A 24,375-nucleotide genomic window follows, 5' to 3' on the forward strand; every position below is an offset into this window, starting at 1 on the left:
TCAGTCCTAAAAATCTTGTCTGCTTTGTTTAGTCATTCCTCCCTCTCCCCAACCATTGGAAACCACTGGTATTTTTGGAGACTCTAGTCTCCAAAGCTGTGCATTTCCCAGGAAGTCACACAACTGGACTCATACAGTATGTAGCCTTCTCAGATCAGCTTCTTTGACTTAATAGGCATTTGAGTTTCTTCCACATCTTTTCATGGCTCAATAGTGCATTTCTTTTTAGCACTGAATAAAATTTCATTATCCAGGTGTACCAGTGTTTATCTGTTCACCTACTGAAGAACATTGTGGTTGTTCCCAAGTTTTGGTAATGATGAATAAAAGCTATTATAAACATACACGTGCAGATTTTGGGTGGACGTAAGTTTTCAACTTATTTGGGTAAATAACAACAGGCAAAACTACTGAATGTTATGGTAAAAGTTGGCTGGTTTTGTCAGAAATTGCTAAACTGTCTTCCAAAATGGAAGTGCTATTTTGCATTCTCACCAGCAATGAATGAGAGTTCCTGTTGTTCCACATCCTTGCCAGCATTTGGTGTTGACAATGTTCCAGATTTTGGCCATTCTAACAGATGTGTAGTGGTATCCTGTTTTAATTTTCATTTCTCTGATGACACATGATGTGGAAGCATCTTTTCATGTGCTTATCTGCCATCTGGGTATCTTCTCTGATGAGATATCTGTTAAAGTTTTTGCCACATTTTTAATCAAGTTGTTTTCTTATTGTTGACTTTTAAAAGTTCTCCGTTTAATCTGGATAGCAGTTCTTTATCAGATGTGCCTTTTACAAAAAATTTCTCTCAGTCTGTGGCTTCTCTTCCCATTCTCTTGACATAGCCTTTTTGTGGAGAAGAAGTTTTAGTGAAGTCTAGTTTTTAAATTTTTTTCTTTCATGGATCCTGTCCTTGGTATTTGATGATGACAATGCAAAGTGCTAGTCATTTTAGAACATGATCTGGCAATTTCTTACAAAACTGAACATAGGTTTTACTATACGATCCAGCACCTACACTCCTAGATATTTACCCAGATGAGCTGAAAACTTGTGTTCATACAAAAACCTACATATAAATGTCTATAGCAGCTTTTATTCGTAATTGCCAGAACTTGAAGAAACCCAGATGTACCTCAATAGATTAAAAGATACCAAGGGGGATGGGGTGGGAAGGGTCAGACTGGGAGTTCGAAATTTGTAGATACTGACAGGCATATGTAGAATAGATAAACAAGATTTGTGCTCTACACTGGAAATTGACAAGGCATTGTAAAATGACTATAACTCAATTAAAAATGTAAAAAAATAAATAAAATAAAATAAGTCATCACCATACCCAAGGGCATCTAGATTTTCCCCTAGGAGTTTAATAGTTTTGCATCTTAAATCTATGATCCATTTTGAGTTAATTTTTGTGAAGGGCTTAAGGTCTGTGTCTAGATTAATTTTTTGCAATGTGGATGACCAGCTGTTCCAGCACCACTTGTTGAAAAGGCTATATTTACTCCATTGTGTTGCCTTTGCTCTTTGGCTGAAGATCAGTTAACTATTTACATGGGACTATTTCTGCGCTCTCTTTGTCTTCCATTGACTTATTCACCTGTTCTTCTGCCAGTACCACAGTGTCTTGATTAACGCAGCTTCATCTTGAAGTGGAGGACTGTCAGTCCTCCAGCTTTGTTCCTCTCGTTCAGTATTGTGTCAACTATTCTGGCTATTCTGCTTCTCCATAAGCTTTGAAGTCAGTTTCTCAATATCCACGAAATAACTTTGTTATTCTGATCAAGCTGGCATTGAATCTGTAATTCAGGTTGTAAAGAATTCATATCTTGACAATATTAAATTTTCCCATCCATAAATATGGAATATCTCTCAATTTATTTAGTATTTATTTGATTTTGTTCATTAGAATTTGGTAGTTTTCCTCGTATATACGTTGTTAGGTTTCTACCTAAGTATGTCATTTTGGGAAATGCTGATGTAAATGATACTGTGTTTTTAATTGCAAACTCCATTTACTCATTGCTCTCATATAAGAAAGCAATGGACTTTTGTGTATTAACCTGGTAACCTGCAGTATTGATTTAGTCACTCATTAGTTCCAGGAGTTTTTTGGTTGATTTTTTTAGGGTTTCTACATTAATGATCTTGCCATCTGCAAGAGATAGTTTTATTCCTTCCTTTTCAATCTGTATACCTTTTATTTCCTTTACTTGTCCTATTGTATTGTGGAATCTCCAGGGTAATATTGAAAAGGTGGTAAGAGGCGTCATCCTTGCCTTGTACCTGATCTTAGTGGAAAAGCTTTGTGTTTCTCATCATGAAGTATGATGTTAGCTGTAGGTTATTTGTAGGTATTCCTTATCAAGTTGACGCAGTTTCCCTCTACTTCTAGTTTACTGAGAACTTTTTATAATAAATGGGTGTTGACTTCCATCAAATGTTTTCTGCATCCGTTGATGTGGTCATGTGAATTTTCTTTTTCAGCCTATAGAAGTGAGGGATTACATTAACTGATTTTTAAATGTTCAAACAGCCCTATATACCTGGGATAAATACCACTTGATTGTGGTATATAATTATTTTTATACATTGCTGGATTCAATTTGCTCATTTTTGTTGAGAATTTTTACATCAGTGCTCATGAGACCAATATCACGGCTGTGGTTTTCTCATAATGCCTTTGTCTGGTTTTGTTACCAGGGTAATTCTGGTCTCACAGAATGAGTGAAGAGTTATAAAGTATTCCTTTTGCTTCTATCTCTTAAAGATATTATAGAAAACTGCTATAATTTCTTCCTTCCTTAAATGTTTGGTAGAATCTACCTGGGCCTGAGAATTTCTGCTTTGGAAGGTTATTAATTATTGATTCAATTACATATATACATAGAGAGAGAGAGAGAGAAAGAGGAAGAGGTAGAGAGAGAGAGAGACAGACAGACAGACAGACAGACAGACAGACAGACAGAGATGTAACCAGATTCTCTGTTTCTTCTGGTGTGACTTTGGCAACATGAGTCTTTCAAGGAATTAGACCATTTCATCCAAGTTATCAAATTTGTGAGCAAAAAGTTGTTCATAGTATTCCTTTATCTTTTTAATGTCCACAGGATCTGTAGTGATGTCCCCTTCTTTCTGATATGAATTTGTGTCATTTCTTTTCTTTTTTTTACTTAGTTACCTTGACTAGAGAGTTATCAACTTTATTGATCTTTTCAAAGAACCAGTTTTTGGTTTTGTTGATTTTCTCTATTGATTTTTTTCTTTCTAATATCACTGATTTCTGCTCAGATTTTTAATAGTTCTTTTTTTTCTACTCAGTTTGGATTTAATTTGTTCTTCTTTCCCTAGGTTCCTAAGAAGGAAGCCTAGATTACTGAATGTAAATCGTTCTTCCCTTCCACTATATGTATTCATTACTATGTACTTCCCCCTAAGCACTGCTTTTACCACATCCCACCAATTTTGTTATGTTTTCCTTCTCATTTTGTTCAAACACTTAAAAAATTTCTTTAGAGATTTCTTCTTTGACACACATGTTACTTAGAAGTGTGTTATTTAATCTCCACATTTACTTTGGGACTTCCCAGCTATCTTTCTGTTATTTGTTTCTAGTGGAATTCCATTGTGGTCTGAGAGCAGACACGGTATGATTTCAGTTCTTTTAACTTTGTTAAGGTTTGCTCTGTGGCCCAGAATGTGGTCTGTCTTGGGGAACATTTCACGTGAACTTGAGCAGGATGTGTATTCTGCTGTCATTGGGTGAAGCGGTCTATAAATACCAATTATATCCCGGTGATGATAGTGCTGCTGAGTTCAGCTATTGTCTTTACCGATGTTCTGCCTGCTGGAGTTTGCTCCTTTTTATTGTTGTTAACTTTTTAAGAAACTGCCAAATACTGTTCCAAAATAGTTGTACCATTTTACATCCCCACCAGTGTAAGAAAATTACAGCTTCACATCTTTACCAACACTTGGTATTGTGGTACTTCTAATTTTAGCCATTCTAATGGGGTCCAGTGTACTTCACTGTGTTTTTTATTTGTGTTTCCCTTCTCACTGTGATATGCAGGGTTTTTAATGTCTTCTCCCAGATCACAGCTACAAGCATTAACATCTGCTATTTCTAGAAATCAACCACTCAATCCTGAAAGGCAGGCAAACTCTGTGTTTCCCAAAGCCACCCCAGTTACACAATTTAATTGAAAATAAAGCATCTGTTTAATTTAAAACCAGCCATAATCCCGTTCTCATTTCACTTTGAGGCACCAACAACCCTGATGCAGGTTAGTGGTTTTTCAGGGAGGTAGGTGACTTATTTATGAAGACTTCCAAAAGGCTGTTAAAATTCAAGAAGATGAAGATGCAGACTAAATAATGGCTACTTCTATAGAACACTTGCCACATCTCAGGTGCTGCACTGGATATTTTACATACATCACCATAATCCACCAAGGCAGGCATTATAGTTTCCATTTTACAGATGAACAAACTGAGTATCACAGATCCTACAAATTCATACACTGTGAATGGACAGAGAATGCAATATGAGAGGTGAATATTTATAGGGGTCCTAGAGGCCTAGACCAGTGCTTCTAAAACCTGACCACCCTGGATCTCACTGACGTGCAGATTCTAATTCAGTGTTCCATTGAGGGAGGGGAGCAGATTCTGCATTTCCAAGGAGCTCCCTAGTGATCCAGATTCTACTGGCCCCTTATTACGCTTCGAGTAGCGAGGGCCTGTATTACACCCTCACAAGGTCCAGGCAAGTCAGAGCCAGCATCTGGTGTGCTCAGAGGCAGCCTGCTGGGAATAAAGGAAGGATGCAGTACTGCTTCCTCCTAAAAACTGATGTAAAGTGGCTGGAGAGCAGGAGTCAGCTGGGAAACTGTCTGTCACTTAATACGGCGCATAGGACGGAAAGTATCTGTCCATCACCAGTGCCTGAGGCGAGAATAGATGATAACACCAGGAGAGAACACTGGCAGCAAAATGACCCAGACCCAACTACACAATTTTCTTTCTACCAATGGGCCACCCTTACACAAGCATACACCCCCATCCTCTTCCTATCCCTGGGAAGGACATAAATCTTTTACAGGTATGGATAAAGAAGGAAGGAAGCCCTGAGACTGGAAATGTAAACTAGATGGTGGTTGAGATTTTTAATAACCAGATTAATCTATAAGCATCCCATGGAAAAAGCTCTTAGCCTCAACAGAACAATGACATGTGCTGTGCAGGTACATGAATAACAAGAAGCCATGGTGTCATGTATTTGAGTGGTAAGAGTTTGACTAAGTCTATTGTAAGTATCATGTTAAGACAGTAAAAGGGAGAAATAAGTAAGGGAGAGATATAATACAACTTGCATTTTAAAAATAATCTTCTGAGAAGCAATTTGGAGAATAAACAGTAAGGTGACTAGCCTGGTGGCAGGGAGGCCAATTAATAGGCTATCACTGTGGTTCTCAAAAAGTGATCCCCAAACCAGCAGCATCAGGACACCACGAACTGGTTAGAAATGTAACCTCTTGGAACTATCCCTAGACGAACTGAATCTGGAAGCCTGGAACTGGGAACCCAACAAACTGTGTTTTCATGCTTCTGATGCAGGCTGAAATTTGAGAATCACCGGGCTAAGAAATGGTTCTAACAGGAAATGAAGAGCAGCTGGACTAAGATGAAGGCAGTGAGAAAGGAGAGAAATAGTTTCAAAGATATTTAGGAGATAAACAGGAATAGGCTATTGACTGGAGAGACATAGATTATTACTCTCAATGCTCTTAACGAACTGGGTGAATGATAGTACAATTGATGAAAATGTACAGCACTGAAGAAAAGAGCCGTTGCGTTGGGAGACTAGGATGAAAAATGAGTTCAGTTTCAGACGCGACGTGTTTTGGGAGCCTGAAAGACGTCCACATAAAGATGCCCAGTGGGTGGCTTAATAAATGAGTCTGTAGCTCCAGAGAAAGAATTGTGGGCGATGATAGAAACTCAGGAGTCATCAACTTGTGGGAGAGAGTTAACCACACACAGTATACAAAACAGCCTCGAGCAGAGGTTTTCAACTTTGCTTCTGCCTCGACAGATGATGAATGGCACTCATACGAGACACATTCCCAGGAGTGCACTCAGATTGTAATGAAAACCAAGCACACTCACGTATGAGCAAAAGTAGTTGGCCAAGTAAAGCACACAATTCCCAAACTGTTTGGATAGGTCATGTTTACAAAAGCACTTCATCAGCAAATGATTAGTAAAGTCATCTATTTAATGAGCTCAAAACATGGCTTTTTTTGAGGGAAAAACACATATGGCTAATCTAATATAAAACTACAAAAAACTCTAAAGATCAAATTCAGACCTCTACAGTTATAAGAAAAGTAAGCATGTGATAATAAAGAAAAATAATTCATAGTTCATGGTTAAAAAGCACAGCACATTCTCTTTATTCATGATGTTAATATCAGCAGTATTATCGCACACGCCATGTGGATGACCACAACACCTTTGACTGGGAAACTGTAACGAGTCTCATTCTCATTTCTATGTGGATATAGATAGACACACATGCTCTCTTCATCTCTCTTCCTTATTCAAAATGTTTCCATGGGTAAAATCAAGGAAACAAATACAACTATAAATCCACAGTTTACACCTTATATTTCAAAATTGCTATAACCGTCAATGCCATGTCAATAATCACAGTTCGTGGATATTTTCAGCAAACGTAAAATAGGCTGTGAATTATGAGCAATTCACTTCCAGCTAACTCTGACTCCACCTTTCCCACACAAGCACACTGCTGAAAATGCAAATGAGTGGGCATGACATCCTTATAATGGTAATTTTGAGGTGAGTCTGATTATTTAAAAAGGAAAATCACTCACAAGTGCTTATAACTTAATGCTTATGAGTAAGTGAGTAGTTTTGATGTATGTCATGACTGATTGTGACACTATAATGTGTCATATATCACCAAGGTCAAGAAGTACTAGGCTAGAAAGTGCAGAAAAAATATGAAGACAACACTGGGAGCCATCAATATTTCAACCAATATTTGAGAGGACTAGAGAAGTGATCTGGGAGGTAGGAGGAGAGAGGAGAGAGAAAAGGATGTCACAGAAGCCAGGAGAAGTGTCACACTCAAGAATGAATGGTCAGCAGCATCAGTATCCTATTGAGATGTTAAGTAAAATTAGAAGTGTCAATGATGGGGTCACTGGCCATCACCATGAGGTTGTCTAGATTGGTGACTGTAAGCATGGGCTCCAGAGTCAGACTGTCTGCTACATATCACCTCTATAACCTCTGCAATTCTCATGACTTCTTCTGGAACTTATATTCTTGGGGGAGTCGACAGCAAAAAACATACGATTTGATAGATTTGATAGATATATCAATAAGCAAGCAACAAACACATAGGTGGATTTTTAATGTCAGGAAAGAGAAATGCTATGAAACAAACATAAAACCTGTTGCCTTCAAGGAGCCTACATTCTAGGCAGAATTAAACAGAATGCATGTAGGTGGAACGTGTACTGGCCGATGATGCTAAATGACTCCTGAGTCGCCCAGCAGGACGTGGAAGGGCGCAGGATGGGTTAACCACGCGTGTGCACAGGGCTGATGAGGGAAAGTGCCTCAGTCAAATCTTCAGGAAGGGCTGGCAGCAGGTAAGCACAGGGGGAAGGAAAGAATTTCTGAGATGGAGGCAAAATTGAAAAGCCTATAGAGTCCACTCAGCATTCCCATTCCGCTGAAAGGAAAGGTTTATGTAGGAATATAGTGGCAGACAAAATGGGGAAAGTAAATTGGGACCAGAGGGTAGCGAATCTTGAATGGCAAACGTAAGAAATTTATGATACCCTGAAGGCAGTCGAGAAACATTTATGGTTTTTGAAATAAGGATAAAAGGTTTTGAAAGATACCCTTTTAAAAAGGAAAACATGCACTTAAAAAAGAGAGAGACAGTAAATTTTCAATGCCCAAGACCACTTTATATCAAAGTGCTGCCTTAATGAAAGCAGACTCTTAAAGCGTACACATAAACACACACACACACACACAAAGAAAACTCCCAAAATCCACTTCATGTTGTCCTACAGAACCAAATGATTATGAACATTATTTTAAAACATAATTTTATGAAATTACTTATAATTTTCTAAAAAGATCTATGCAGAGATTTAATTTGCTCCATTTTCTCTGTTGCACAATTCATGCGATTTCTCACCTGTCATTCCATCACTAGTCAGTAACCACGGAAGAGCTGACAGAGGCATAGTTCCCACCGAGGACTGCAGACAGCCAGGTTGAAGCAATCCAGAAACGTCTTCCTTGTCTTCCAAAAGGGAATACGTGTTGTACAAGACCAAACCTGCTGTACCAGCCCTTGTCCGAGGAACAGCTACACTTAATTTTACACTAAGAAGAGCTTCTTGGATATAGTTTTCATTGAGTACAGGAAAAAATCCCACCCTGCAGAAAGATTACTGAGGTAGGGGGTGGGGAGTCAGATTATTCATTTTTCTGGGGGGAGGGTGGCTTTTGAATGAAACAGTGACATTTATACACAAGTCATGAAACTGAAACTTAAGCAGCAACTTTATCCATTCATGAAAAGAAGACAGTTGAAGACTCAAGATTATAGGTAAGTGGGAAAAAGCTTTTTATCTTCCCTTCTAACTCAACTTTACAGCCACATGAACAACTCTATTAAATACTGTGCTATTACCCAGGGCCTTAGCTACGCCACTCTAAATTCTCTCTGCCCGTCTAGGAGGACTGTTGTCTTCCCAGAACTATCCACAAGCAGGATTACTATATTTTTCTTCAAACTTCTCTGTATTTTAGAGTTTTCCCTTTGAAACAGGATCTGGCAAGAGAATCTCTCTGTGCTAACAATGCCTGGATGCATGAGTCAACGAAGCCCTCTCTGCTATATCTGTCCACACTGTTAGCTCAAAATGCACACACACACACACACACATACATACACACACACACGCACACACACATACATACACACACACACACTCACACATGCACACATACACGCACACACTCACACATGCCACAATTGATACAGCTCAGGTAACCATACCCTGTAGATTTTCTCAAAAAAGTCCCAGTTAGCCTGAAATCATAGTCCTTATGCTCTATACTTGTTAAACCAGCATGACCCAATTTTTTGCAATAAAGTTATAACTACAGAATCCAGAAATTAGAGGGGGCTTTCCAAAGCTAGCTATTTTTGCCATCTGGCTTATCCCTTGTCAACATTACAAAGTAGGTGTGATTATGCAAATCTAAAAATCTCCTCGAATGGCTTCCCTCCAGCCTCCCCAAACACCGCCTGCAAATGCTCTCCCTTCATGCATGACGGCCAGGGGCCTCTACTGGGCACCATACCCAAGGCTGTGTGTCAGGTGGCGCGTTACCTCAATCTGAAAAAAACGCAACTATGAGGTAGGCGTTTTATTTTCATCTTACAAACGTAGTTATATGCTACAAGGATTAGCAACTCCTGTTAAGTTAGCAGAAGATTCAAACTCAGGCCTCTTCCCTCTGAGCGTGTGGTCTTCCCCTACAATGTTTTCTTTCTTTCTTCTGTGCTTCTGTCCGTCTCTACGTGCTACCTTCCCACCTCCCACTTCTACCCCTGAGAAGCGAAGAAAGAGTTTTACACAAAAGCCAAATCACCGTGGTAGACTTTCAGGCATCTAACACGTAAACTGGTAACTGTACAAATCTAAAAATACCCACAAATCTCCAAGGAAGGATGATTAAAGGCAGGTACTTGCATCTTTCCTGAAATTCCATTAAGTTTATAATTACATTTTTGTTTTTTGTTTTTAAATTGTGTGTCTACAAGGGCAATGAGGAGACAAGAAAATTCTGGAAACTGGAAAGCAGACGGAGTGATGACTGACTTTTCAGACCTGATAAAGCTTAATCCTAGACACTCAGGGAGAAAAGCCAAGGAACTATTTGTTTTGACCATAGAACCCAAAAGCCTTAGGAACTGGCAACACCAGATTACCCCTCAGAGTGGCAGGTGAAGGTGGGTTGAGTGTCTCTTTAAGAAACAAATAAACACCCAGACCATCTTCCTTATTCTGATCAGTTACACGACTGCCTCCCCGCCCTCAACCTGGGAGAAGAAGGGACATTTATGTTCTACACTAGGAAACACTATGCACAGCTGAATGCAAGTTCCATGCTGAATCGAGGAAAAGTAACTGAGAGCCAACAGAATGCTAAAAGATGGGCTTAGACTCTGGGCAGGAGTTTTGAAGAGTAGTTTCTAAGAAAACCAACAAATTAAAAATAAGGTGTTTAAATATACTGTGAATCAAATGTTTCCAAAAAGAACAGAACAGATCACCTTATACTGAATTCTACTGTCAACCATCATCTCCAATCACAGAGAGCTTTCAATTAGTGTTTTATCATCCAGCTCTTAGGTATGTGTGAAGAGCCTGGTTCAAACGTGGAAAAGCTTCTAATATAAAGACCGAAGCCAAAGCAAATTAGTGGACAGAAGCAGTGAAAAGGACATCGGGACTCTACCAAGAAAAGAACATTTCAAATAAATTATCATAAATGTCCTCAGAGAAAAATGACACTGTGGTCATAAAACAAAAACAACATGCTATTCAAAAAATATACATTGTCTTTTCTCAATTGTATATTCCTGCCTCCTTTGTCAAAGATTAATTGACCGAAAGTGTGTGGGGCTATTTCTGGGTTCTCTGTTCTGTTCCATTGATCCATGTGTCTGTTCTTGTGGCAGTATCAGGCTGTTTTGATTGCTGTAGCTTTGTAGCGTTGTCGGAAACATTAAGCTGTACACTAGGAATTGATACAACAGTGTAAACTGCTTAGACTTTAATAAAAAATATAAAATAAAATTTAAAAAAAAAACACAGGAAAAGTGTTTTTAAAGTCCAAAAAGGACAGTAGAAATGAAAAGCTTGGTATATGCGTTGGAAGATAAAGTGGAAAAATTTCCCAGACATTAGATGAAAATGACAAATATGGAAATAAGAAAGAAAATAAGAAAACTGGAGAATCAGGAAATCCAGCATCAAAATAACAGGAGAGCCAGAAAAAGCAAAAGGAGACCAAAAAAAGTGGGGTGTGAGTGTGAAACAAGCCACCAAAGACGTAATTCAAGAATAGTTACAGACCTAAAAGCTATGAGTATTGAGATTGAAAATGATCACTGAGTCCCCTGCAGAATGAAGGAAAACTATCCCGTATCATCATGGAATTTAAAACCACCAACTACAAAACAAAGAATAAACAGTCAAAGGCATTGGACTTCTCAAAATCCATACCAGAACCTAGAAGACAACAGAAGAATGCCTCCAAAAGTCTGAGAAAAAAAAAATCACTTACAACCTAAAATACAATGTCTTGTTATATTATCAGACAAGGATGAAGGTCAACTTTAGCAGACATGTGTCTTTTGCTTACTGTGTGCCAGTTTTCTAGGCAATTTTTTAAGTATTCATGTGCTTAATAAAAGACATTTTTCAGAGAAGTGAGGTGTCAAATTTGTTTTCTCCCATGTACCCTTTCTCATACAACCAATGGAGAATGTGCCCCATCAAGCCAGAGCAGTAAACCGGGAAAGAATACTCATGGTAGACAGGAACAGGGGTTCCCACCCCAGGGAGAGGCAAAGGGGATCCTCAGAATCATGGCGAAGAGAGATGCCCGGGACACGAGATCTGCAGTGAGCCTAGAAGTCAGCCTACCTTTGGGGGAGATTTTTTTTTCAAGAACATGAAAGGGTTCATGTCCTTGAGGGTATTTATACAACTGGTGAGAGTTTAGGGATAAATAATGATAAATCTATAGTAAACTAAGCAAGAAGGTGAATGAACTAGATGATTATTAATGACAGGGGAACAAAGAATTGTGCGAGAAGGGAAACCAATATACCTGCTAATAATTCACTTACCAACAGGAGGCACATGGTCGTGGTAACATAAACACAGAATACTCAACTAACGATAAGATGTGCGCTGAGGTGTGTTAAAAATAGCCAAATCCCTGCCTTACGCGGTGAAAAGTCAACTAAAAAAATGCCCAAGGTGGAAATGTGAAGAAGTAGCAAAGATAAATGCTATTTAGAGACATGCACAAAAACACCAAAAAAGAATCTGTTAAAAGCATTGAAAGTGGTTGCCTCTAGGGATAGGAAATGGGAAAAGTTTTCCAGGGGATTAATCTCTGTCATAAAGCCTTCTAGAACCATTTAGCTCTGTAAACAACATGTGTGTATAAATTTGATAGAAATACAAATTAATTTTTTCATGTGCATAAATAGATTCTTCCTCTGAGGCAGCAAAGCATAACGGTTAAGAGTCAACAGACTGCTTGAGTTCTAATCCTGGCTCTTTTACTTATAACTATTTGACCTTGGGAAAAACTGCTTAAAAATCACTCTGCCTCAGTTTCCTCTTGTGTAAAAGAGAATGATAATACCTTCCTCAGAGTTTGGTGAGGATTAAATAACATGCCATTTGAACAGTTACCAGCTCAATGCATATTTATGATCATTATTATTAGTGCAAATCCTATGTTTGAGGGTAATTTGTATGTCTAAATAATAAAAGAATAAAACTAAAACGTCACTTAATTTTATTTTGACTCCAAGTTGCATATACTGGCCCACAATTATAATCTAAAACATTCTGAGAACCAACAAACTAACATTCTTAATAGTAACAACTTATTAAAGAACCCTTTAGTAACTATAGTTGCTTAGTACAATCATTTACTTAATGTCTATTTGAAAAAGTATAGGTTCTTTAATATTATATCTATGTAAAGAATATTTACAGCCCTTAATAGTCTAACATTCCTCCACTTAATAATTGGAGAAATTGATGGAAAGTATTAATATGCCTTGTAGGGGAAAATGAATTAACTTCCATTTATAATTCTCCCTTTACCAAAAAGAAATGGTTTCAAAATCTGTCTTCATACTTTGTGAGCACTGACTAATTTTTTAATATTTTTAGTGCCTATGTGAGTAGAAATCCATTCAGCTAAAGTGTGACAAGAAAAAAGGTGAGGCTCCTCAACAGCCCTCAGGACAGAATATAATTTTCCCTCATGGAGATGAGGACTTTCTCTGCTGCATATGTATGAGTCTGCTGGCTTCACCAGTGAGAAGACAGACAGTTCTGCAGCAACTTAGAACACTTTTCTTTGCTGAGCTAGTCTGGTGTGGGATGTCAAAGGACGAGAATGTACATACATAAGTGGTCAACTGAAGATAAACGTTCATTGTGGTTTGGCCCCAATGTTATGTTAAAAGTGAAATATACCAGGATGCTCTAAGCCACTAATGAGTCATGTCTGAGTATCTATGGTGCCACCCATCATCCTGTGTTCCTCTGGTCATACAAAGAGATGCTTTACCAAGACATTCTCATGATACTAAAGCAACTTATAGGTCAGCAATCTGTTTCCTGAAGGAGCCTGCCAGACAGACAGCTCGTCAAATCTAATTACCAGCAGAAGAACAAGAATCTATCACTTGTCTAGTACCTTGCTCATATGGCCCCAGTGAGCTTTATGAATGCAATAATAGCACAGTGCACTGGAGAAAACCTGGGAGACACTGTCTAAGACTCTCGTTGAGGTCTGGGCACCACAAAGACTATTATGTGATAAAACCAAGTAATTATGTTCAGATAAATATACAATGTGCCAGGTTTGCTGAGCTTAAATTCAATCACAGGAAATAGTGCTTTCTAATACCTGTGGACTACTTGGGTACTGTTTGATAAAAAGAGTTCAGAAGCTCTCAATCTACCTAATGTGTATGTAGATAACTGAAGTGTTGGTTGGTGCATCTGAAAATTAAGAAGAGCATTTTCTTTCATTCATCTCATCTGGAGAAATTTCAGTTCCTTATTTGCAACATCTAACTCAACTATGGCAGTTAGCAGAGTGTATCAGGAAAAAAGTTCAACTCACAGTGGAGTAACATTTAATGTTCTGTGCACAGCAAGGGGGAAGGAGAAAATAAGGGAGGGTGGGTGGGAGGAAGGAGGAAGCACTGGGAGAAATATTTTAGACTGTGGGTGACTCCTTCCGCCACTCCACTCCACTTCAGCTGTGGCTGCCATAAAATGAAAGAGTTGGAGATGGGAGATGGGAATTGGTTACTGGGTGACTCAGGCTCCTGCATTCCCGCATGCCTCTAATACCATCAGTCTTTTACTGAACACAGTTTTAATGTTTAAAGGCACCGTATTCATTCTGGTTGTCTTCAATGTGGTTCCAGATCCTGACATTATCTTCCATCTGGTGCTTGACTCAAGACTCTCGTCTATCTCAAGACGAAGCTATTTTGGGGCTCACACCAAAAGTCCAGGAATCATCCTTCTTGATACCTTATTGTCTCATACTCACACCCAATCCATCAACAAGTCCTTTGGGTTCTAAATTCAAACAATTGCTCCAATCCAACAACGCTGAAGACCTCCAGAGCTGCAACTGTAGTCCGTCATCTCTCACATCAACTACTGAAATGTCCTTCTACTTGGTCTTCCTGCTTCCATTTCTGCCTCCTTATGCTTGAAAGTCCTCACAGTAGCCAGAGTACTCCTTTCCAAAGATAAGCCTAATCACACTAGTTACTACCCTTCTCAGAGAGATGCCACTGACTTCTCTTTATGCATAGAATAAAATCTGGTGCTCGCTTTGGCAGAACTTGCAAGTCCCTGGTGATCTGAACTTAGATCCTCTGAATGGATCTGCTACACAGAAAAATTATTTTTTCCTGATCACTTACTCCCACCCCCCAGGTCTACTTGCAGCCCTTCAGCATCTCGAGCCTCAGCAATTTCACGCTGGCTGTTCCCTCTGCCTTGCAACTGTCTTCCTGGATTACTACGTAGCTTGCCTCCTCACTAGCTCAGGCCTCTGCTCAGATATCACCCCATCAGAAAGGCTGCTTATGTCGGAGAAAAGCCTCCCCCTATCCTTTATGCTGTAGCTTCTTACCCTGCTTTATTTTCCTTTATGGTACGTATCACTAACTTGTGTACACATATTTATTTGCTCATTTGTATTCTTTAATTCCCCAGCTGCAGGGACTTAATCTGTTTGGTTCCCTGTAATACCCACCACCATGTCTAGAACAAATCTTCACACTCAATAAATATCTGTTGACTAAAGGAACTGAGAAACTATGCCAAGCCGTACTTTATAGGAGATTTAAAGGATTTGATGGTAATCTTGATTGTACATAAATTGCATCTCAGAATTTATTGGCCACATATGACACCACTCTAAACCATATGATCAGGACAACTGTATTAAAATTCAACTTAAATACACATCTACTAAGCAGGGTGAACTGCTTTATTGACATCAGCTGGGTTCCCAAGAGTTAGGCAGGCTAAATTCTGGAAGAGCAATCATTTCTGAGAAAACAGAAAAATAATGGTCTTTTATTCACAGTGGTCTAGAGAAACACCTCCCTGGTATTTTATTTCTTCTTCTCCGTAAAATGTCACTTCTGTAAAGCCTTCCCACTGTAAGTCGCCCCCACGACGCCCTGTAATGGTACTTCCTTTAAGGCACAATAGAATTATAAAGTTATCAAAAGTTTACCCATCACAGATTAGAACACCCTTAAGGACAGGGATGGTATCTTATTCATCCCTGAATCTCCAAACTCTAATGCAATATTTGGTATATAGTAGATGCTCAATAAACGTTTAAGGTTTTAAGTCAATCACCTTTTCCCTGTTTCTACAGGCACAATGTCAGGGGTTCTTTGTCCGAGACCAGATTTACGTTAAGTTTACATTTCTCAGGGAGATCTTTTTTCACTTCCCTGACCGCTGGCCTCCATTTGATCCTGTGACTTTACACCTCTGAGTTCTCTATTTCCTAAGCTTGGGTAAAACTCTTGTTTCTCTGAACACTCCCCTTAAGAAAAATTATGACTACCATTTCCTGAGCCTATAACTGCCAATGCTTGTCAAGCTTCTTCATCTCATCTCTGCACAACACTTGTGCGGACCAAATGGATTCACAGAGTGTGAATGTAATAAGTAATCTTATGTGTCAACTTGACTGGACCACAGAGTGCCCAGACATTTGGTCAAACATTATCCTGGTGTTACTGAAAGGAGAAAAATGGTTATCCTCCTTTCAGAAAGAGAGACATGTAGGTGAGGAAAGAGAAAGGACCACATACACTTCTCCCACTGGAAGTGCCCAACCACAGCAGACTCCAGCAGTGATTAGATGTTGATGATGAAAGTGTGTTTGGATGAGATTAACCTTTAAATCAATAGATGAGTAAAGCAAATTGCCTTCTATAATGAGGATCGACCCCATCTAATCAGGTAAAGTCCTGAATAGAACAAAAGTTGACCCTCCTTCAAGGACGAGAGAATTCTCCTGCCTGACAAGCCTTCATACTGGAACACTGGCTCTTCCTGACTGATGGCCTTCAAATTGGTACATCGGCTTTTCCTGGTTCTACAACAGCTTCTAGTCTTTGGTCTCCAGTTGGGACACTGGCTTCAGGACATGGTCAGCCTCCACAATCACATGATCCAATTCCTTATAATAAGTCTCTGTGTTTATATGCGTGTGTGTGTTCTCTATTGGGTCTGTTTCTCAGGAGAACTCCAATACAGTGAGTAAGGAACTGTACCAAGACCACATCGTCAAGAAGCTAGAGAGAAAGAAATTCAATCAAGGTCTGTTTCCAAAGTCCACAGTTTAACAAACACCACCCATGGGATGTTACAAAGGAACAACTTTCATTTTAGCTCTGACTCTAAGGAAGGATTTTTCTTTGCTCCTAGATAAAATCATGGACTTAGTCAAGTCCCATAACCTTGAATGCCGGGAAAGGGAGGTGGGATGGCCTTCAGACTGTACCAGCCCAGCTAGCATTGCCAACCAACTGCTGCAGGCTCTGAAATTAAAAACAATCTTGAACCCATAAAAAAAAAAAATTATTCGCTCTTAGAAAGTCTTGTGAACAACTGACTAACTCTAGACATTAACCCAAAGCCAAAACTTGCTTCAGCATCTAATCACTGCTGGGGTCTACTGTGGATGGGCACTTCCAGTGGGAGAAAGGGAGGTGGTCCTTTCTCCTTCCCCACCAACATGTTTCCCTCTTACAAAGGAGGCTAGTGATTTAACTCCTTCCAGGATCAGGTTGGAGAGAAGAAATCAGGAGAAAATGACACATCTTAGACAGTAGGGGCAGTTGTCACTTGGGGTAGGGATCTCTGGTGCCAGGTGCAGAGTCATGGACTCTCTCCTGAGTACCCCCCCCCCCCGCACACACACACACACTACACTGACCTGGGTAACGACTCTTTCAGGGGGCCCCTATAGCTTCAAATCCTGTTTCTCTTTCAATCCATGGACACTCACTGCCCCACTGTCACTTCCTTGCAACATTCTTGGCAAAACTTAAAATGGCTCCAGTCCAGCATGTTGGCCAAGAGGAAGGGCCCTTCAGGGAGCGCTGTTACTTCCCACCAGAGCAGAAGCTCACTTCTGCTTCAGCTCCAGAGCAGTTCACCAGCCTGTCTTCCAACTCGCCAGGCTTCCCCAGATAGGGGCTCAGATTCCAGTTCATTGTGTCACCAAACTTTAGAAGCCACATATGAGGATCCCCAAGTCATCTGATTAAAGGGCTCCTAGGCTTGGTAAGAGAAAAGGTGCGGGTGCATTTGGAGGTGAAGAGACTTGCAGGACAGATTTCTCCAGAAAATTTCTCAAAAATGCTAGCTCTACTCCCTCGAACGTTCCACATCCTTGAAGTGGGTGTGATGCTCAAGAGTCATGAAGCGGGCTCAAAAATATAGAAACAGAAGTGTCCGCCTGGTGGTCTGGCATCTCACTCTGAAATTCTACACTGACTGTATCTTGAAGGACATAAAGCATTCTAGTCTAACATCTTCTTGTAGTGGACACTGTTGTTGGTCCCTTCCCCATATCACCAGGGGTCTTACCATTCCCTCCCATACCTGCCTGATTTCCCACTTCCAGCATCTGCATCTCTGAGCCAGAGGGGAAGCTGGCAATAGACAAGGGCTGGGAAATTAGTTTTCCTCAGGAGCAGCCATCCACCAATGACTCACCCCCGAGGGGAGACACCCCTGGGGCACAGTTCTGCAAAGTCCCCGTAAGGACTGAGCTCCCATTGCCCACAGTTACAACTTACTTCTCTTAAGTCAAGCACCCAGCATTGTCCATCTTCCCCCTCTAGTCTGACTCTCTCATTCCCCTACCAGTGTTTCTTGTGCTTAACTCCCAAATAACATTTATCAGCTCAAATCCTTTCCTTATCGTCTGCTTCTGGGGGAACCCACTCTGAAATATTCTTATATTCTTAATCATTCTGCTACAGTGCCATTGTCTTGACACAGCATATCCTTCCCTCCAAGTTTTCCCCCGCAGCCTAGAGCGAGAGCCCTCAGGAAAGGTAAGTCACTGACGAGAGCAGTCAAACAGCTACTGCGATGACCCCCGGCTCCACAGTCTAACGAAGTGAGCACTTTTAGGTCACTGGCAGTTTAAGAGCATTAACATACCCCAGGGAGTCAGGCTGAGACCTGCTACATATTTCAGGCTAACCAAGCAGTCAAAGCATGGTGATGGCTTTAAGCTACTTGTGACCTCCTGAGGCTAAAGTCAAGAGTTATGTTGACTTCGAAAGAAAAATACCAGTATTAGTAGATCCAACCACAGCCGACCTACCTTCTAGACCTCAACTGTCACCCCTAAGGGTGACCCAGTAGGATTCATTTTCCACCTGGCTTCAGATTCAGATCAGTAGCCCTTCACTTCTGACTGTTAACTACCTGGTGAAGACATAAATCCACTCCATGCAGCATCTGTGTGTTCAGGGCAAGTCCCACCATTCTGTGTAATCTATATTTTGGTCTTTGCAAGAACTATATATAATTATACAGAGGCAGTTCAGTAGAGGTAAAAATTACCTATCATATGCATATGAAGTGAAGGAACCTTGAAAAAATAAATGCCACAAATATGAATGGGTAGTATAGAGTGGTTTTTACGTGCCAGACACTGTATAAGCAATGAAGATGAGAAAGACATTAGTTCTGCCTTTGAGGGAACCGCAGGCTGGTAGTGGGGACAGCTACAGATGTGACATGTATGCCAAGTGCTGGGACATCTGTAAGAACTGTTTGCAATGGGAACAGAGAGGGTGTGTGTGTGAATGCTAAGGGAACTGGGAAAGTCTTCAGTGAGGAGGTACCACCTGAGTTGATTCTTTAAAGAGGAGGGAAATTTCCCTCAACAGTTAAAACCTAGAGACAATTCCAAGCAGAAATACCAGCAAGTAACAAGCGGGAGAGTAACAGGAGCTCAGGGTGATTCCCACTAGAAGTGGAGGTGAGAAGGGTCGTCACTGAACCTGGACAAGCAGGCAAGAGCGAGTAAGAGCTTTTCAGAAGGAATTGGGTATGTTTTCAATTTTACTTTGCTAGCCTGTCTCTGTGAACACATTTACAAAGAGAAAGAATATAATCTGCAATCAGGAGACATAATAATCAGATTGTTTCAGGAAATAGGAGGGAAGAGGAGACAGAGATGGATGACTGCACAGCTGTACGAAAAGCAGCTTCTTGATGACACATCTTCATTTCCAGTTTCCTAGCTATACTGAAGCTGTTTCCTCCCCCCAAACCCTGCCCCTGACGTTTGCTTGGATGTAATCTCATCAAATTGCATTCCAATTCTCCTTCCAAATCTAGTTCAGAAAAATATATTTTGCTAAGAAACCCAGTTTTGCTGTTAGCTTTGTTGTTAGCCAGATGATCTAAGCAGAAAAGCCCATTTACCTTACAATATATCCTGGGGGTTTCCTAAGGAGACCAACTCTGTGTTTTAACTGCTGGAAGAATAAGGCAATTACTTTCCTGGAAAACAGAAAGTCTGAAGGCTAGCGACAAACTTAAGAAAGCTCAGGTGTAAGATTTAGGAGCTGAACTTCTGTGGACAGGGGAGATAAACACAAGCCCCTGCAAGCAGCAATGGAGGGAGGTGTTGGCTCCCCAGATCACTCTCCCAAGATACACTAAAAGCCTCAAGATCATCTCCAGGGCTCTTATTCTCTCTGCTCTTCATTTGTAGACTGCAGTTCCCCCAGAAATTAGTTCGTCCCCGGCCAGCGTGTCTGTCATTTCAGATCATAACCGTTCCCTCCGCTCCCTGCCATGTCAGGGAAGGGTGAAGGAAGGTGCTTCTGGAAAGCATTTCAGTGAGTGTCTGAAGGCCATGAGGCTCACTCAGCTACTGTCAGACCCCCCTGAGCTGCACACAGTTGCACTGCATCCCCCTCAGTGGCCATCTCAGCACAGCTGGGCTCTTTCAGAAATGGCTGTGAAATGTCCTGTGAAAAGAAGGAACCGTGAAACTCCACTTAATGGCAAAGAGGAAGCGCACCCAGCAGACAGCGCCATTCAGCCCGTCGGTCATTTCATTGATGATCACCAGCGTGTCTGCCACCTTTACAGCCCAGGAGTTAGTGACAAAGACAAGCCCAGCCCAAGATTGTTGAAAATGGCTGGTGGGCAAAGATGACTACCCAGGCAGTTTGAGAGATTTCAGTTCCCTTGGGCATGTGCACGCCCTCCTGCTGTCCAATTTCAATGCTTCCTTTTCGCCCAACCCCTTCCCTGCACACACAGGCTTTTTTCCATAAACTGAGCAAATGGTACTTTCCAAGTTAACCCTACTCAATATATACTTAACACATGCATTTGTTTGCTGGGCACTGAATTTTTTTTAAGGCAACTATCTGTTAATTCATTCTGATGGTGCAATTTCCATACTGTAATTTCTTGGGTAGCAAGGAAATGGCATTTTTCCAACAGCCCACTTTCTTCAGGTACCGTTATGAGGGTTCCATTTAGTCTTGCAATTCGTCTTATATTTAAACGTACGCTGCCTTCACAGAGACACATTTATTATTTTCATTGCCTAATGTTATGAAAAGAAATTTCAGCACAGATCAGTGGACTACAATTCTGAGACAGTTTGATAGCTGAATGACCAGGCACATGGAGAGGGGGTGGTTAAATACACACACAAGCTTTTTTGCATCTGGTCCACACTGCTCCTTGGACATAGGCATCTTTCCTTCTTGCCCTACACCTCCTCCCTCTGCAAACCTCTGACGTTGTTTAGTTCACTGCTGTCTACTCACCCTCACGAGTCAGCTTAAAATTAACTTGTTCAAACCATCAAAGACCTCTATCCCCAAACTAAGACTAAGGTTTTGTTTTGAGCATCACACCCCTGATAGTAAATATCTGACAAATTTTTGGTTCACCAAGAAGTGTAGGGTGAATTAATCCATGAATGCGTATCCTATCCTGACCACTGGAATCACTAATATCCCTCTCTGTACTCTCAAAAATGCCACATGATGTGTGTTACAGTACCTGGTTGCCTTTATGATCAATACATTAGAAGAAGAGTGTATTCTGCTTTCAAAGAATCTGCATTTGACTCCGAGCTCTAGTGTCTTTGTTGTGTAGCCTTGAAGAACAACTCACTCCCTCTCTTTAAACTCAGTTTCATCATCTGTAAAACAGGGTCGATGACATCTCCCTCAACAGTTATCTCAGAAATAACAGAATGAAAATTACTTGGATAACAGGCCAGTTGCTATGTAAGTCACAGTTACCTATCACTCTAATTGCAGCGTGTATAGTAGCAGCTATAGAACAAACAAGTCAAGGAAGGTACTACGGAATAATGAAGAGACTTCCCAGAATTAGAAACTCAGCTTCATTCTGGCATGAAGAGGTTACATAACTGAGCAGGACCCTGTGGGGCCTTCCCAGGACAGACCTGCTATGTACTCTACCTGCCTCTTGTTTGTAGAAAAGCTTTCATCTCCCAGGCCTCCCCCCTGAGTCACAGAAGGCTGGTTCAAGAATTAATGACTAAAAAAAATATGAACATGAAGTAACAAAAAAAAATAGTAGTTGGGCCAGAAGAACGGGGAACACGTTAAATAGCAAATCAGCCGTTCAGCAGTCACAGAATCTTTAGTTCCTCCCTGAAGGTCATAAAGAACACTGTCTGATGTACATTCCTGAGTTGTATAGTTATTAAAACCCCCACCAGATGGAAGAAGCTAACGGCATGATGACCATAAACCCAGAGCCCCTACACCGGCTGGAGCCTGAGGATTGAGGATGTTAACCCATGACACAGCCTTGTTACCTCACCATCAGTCAGTCAGAGAATTGTGCAGGAGCTGGTCACACACCCTGTCAGTCTCTCCCTCACCTCGCCTTTAAAACCCCTTCCCTGAAACCCATCAGGGAGTTCCGGTTTTTTGAGCTTCAGCTTCCCGGGCTCATGCTCCTTGTTTTGGCATTTGCAATAAATGCTGCGCTTTCCTTCACCTCTACCCAGTGGCAGCGGATTGGCTGTCAAATGTGTACGAGCAAGCCAACCCAAGCTCCGTTCAGCTCTAGGCATGTCCTTTCCCCAGAGCATCCTGACATACAAACAGGAGACGTGATCCCTATGAGTGCTATCCCTCTGCTATCTGCAGAGACATGTGATTTACTTACAATGATGTCATTTTGGCAAATTTACTCAAATGTAAATACCTCCGTGGACAGACTAGGACACTTCACCTGGTATCATCTGTACACTCCAAGTTCTGGAATTGCTCGTTTGGTGAAATAGATCAAGAGGTAGGTGCTAAGAGGCTTTCAAATGCAAAATCATGTTTCATCGATCAACAGCTGCCCTCAAAGAGATCAGAATCCAATAGTCAAGCCTTTCGTATCTTTCTACCCTTGGACTTATTTGAACAGTTTCCCTTCTTTTGATACCTTTACTAAAAACCTGAAGACATAAAAGTCATAAGCAAAACCTCAAACTGTACATGTTTGAGGCATGAGAAGCTTTTGTTTTAGCTCCATTTCTAACTAATTCTCAACTGTCAACTTATTCTAGAACAAGGAGTTGTCTGCTTCTGACTAATGTTAAGTAAGGGATATCGATGTTGAGGTTCAATCTGCTACCCCCCAAAATATAACTTGCCCTTACGTTCTCAGATGGAAGCAGCTTCCTTTAGTTGCATCAGATTTGAAAGAAATTTGGTGCATGGTCGCAGCATGTGTCAGGGCCAACTTGGTTACAAGAGTCTGACCTGGGCTCCTGGATCCCAAATCTAATTCCACCTTTTCTTCCACAGATCAACCCTCACCTAAGGCAGAAGGCATACAAGTCCTCCAAATCATTATTAGGGTAGTAAAACTGATTGGATTTTACAAATATTTGTCATGTTTCTTCCTTGGTCTCTATTCCCAAGATTCTGGTTACCTAACCTGTCTTAAATACCAGTGAAAAGAAGACGGGCTTTGAAGTCAGGTAGACCCAAGTTCACAGCCTAGTTCTGTCATTTGCTGACAGTGTGACTACAGATGGTTACCTAAGCCCCTGTTGTCTCATTTCAAAAAGAATAATAATGAATGTCTTTTGGGGGTTTGGTAAGGTTTAAACAGAATAGTGTATGTAAATATCTGGGCAGAGCCTGACACTTAAATATACGATACATGCTCACATGGAGACATGTGTTTGTGTGCATTCAATAAACACAGCCCCGGTTGACAAGTCCTACTCCTGCCTTTGCTCCTCTGATAGACTGAAGCTTTACCCTTGAACTTGTTCCTGAACTTCATCCTAGTGTCTGGAACCCTGCTACCTACAGATAGACCACCTTAACACCAAAAATCTGCTTGCTTCACTATTTCCCCGCTTCTGAGTTCTTCTCACTGTGAGCTACTCCATCACCTTGAACCTCCCTGTCTTAGATTGTTCAGGCTGCTATAACAAAACACCACAGACCGGGTGGCTTATAAACAGAGACATATTTCTCATAGCTCTGAAGACCGGGGAGTTCTAGATCAAGGCGCCAGCATTCTTCCTGGTTCACAGCTAGGGTCTCTACACTGTGTCCACTCACGTTCAAAGGGGCTTGGGGTCTCTCTGGACCCTTTCTTATAAGGCACTAATCCCACTCATGAGTTCCACGCTCATGACTTGAGTACTCTTCAAAGGCCCCACCTTCTACTATCTTGGAATTTAAGAATTCAGCATAGAAATTTTAGGGAGACACCACTGCTAAAAGTTTGCCTAGGCTATGATCATTAATTGTTGACTCTCTTGCACTCTGGGTGGCATCAGCAGTCTCTTCATCTTAGTCCTTGATCATTCGCCCCCTGATATCCCCACCTGGTGGATCTAGTGCTGTCCTGTCCCATCAAAGTGGTCAGCTCCTGCTCTTGC

The 24,375-nt window shown here is 40.9% G+C and overlaps 1 protein-coding gene across 4 annotated transcripts in view; it reads right to left on the reverse strand.

Annotated features, from left to right (window-relative positions):
• NELL1 (neural EGFL like 1) overlaps positions 1-24,375 on the reverse strand; it is a 748,929-nt gene that overhangs the window by 271,847 nt on the left and 452,707 nt on the right. The window lies entirely within an intron of this gene.

The sequence above is a fragment of the Camelus ferus genome, chromosome 10 (assembly GCF_009834535.1).
Source record: "Camelus ferus isolate YT-003-E chromosome 10, BCGSAC_Cfer_1.0, whole genome shotgun sequence".
Classification (NCBI taxonomy): Eukaryota; Metazoa; Chordata; class Mammalia; order Artiodactyla; family Camelidae; genus Camelus; species Camelus ferus.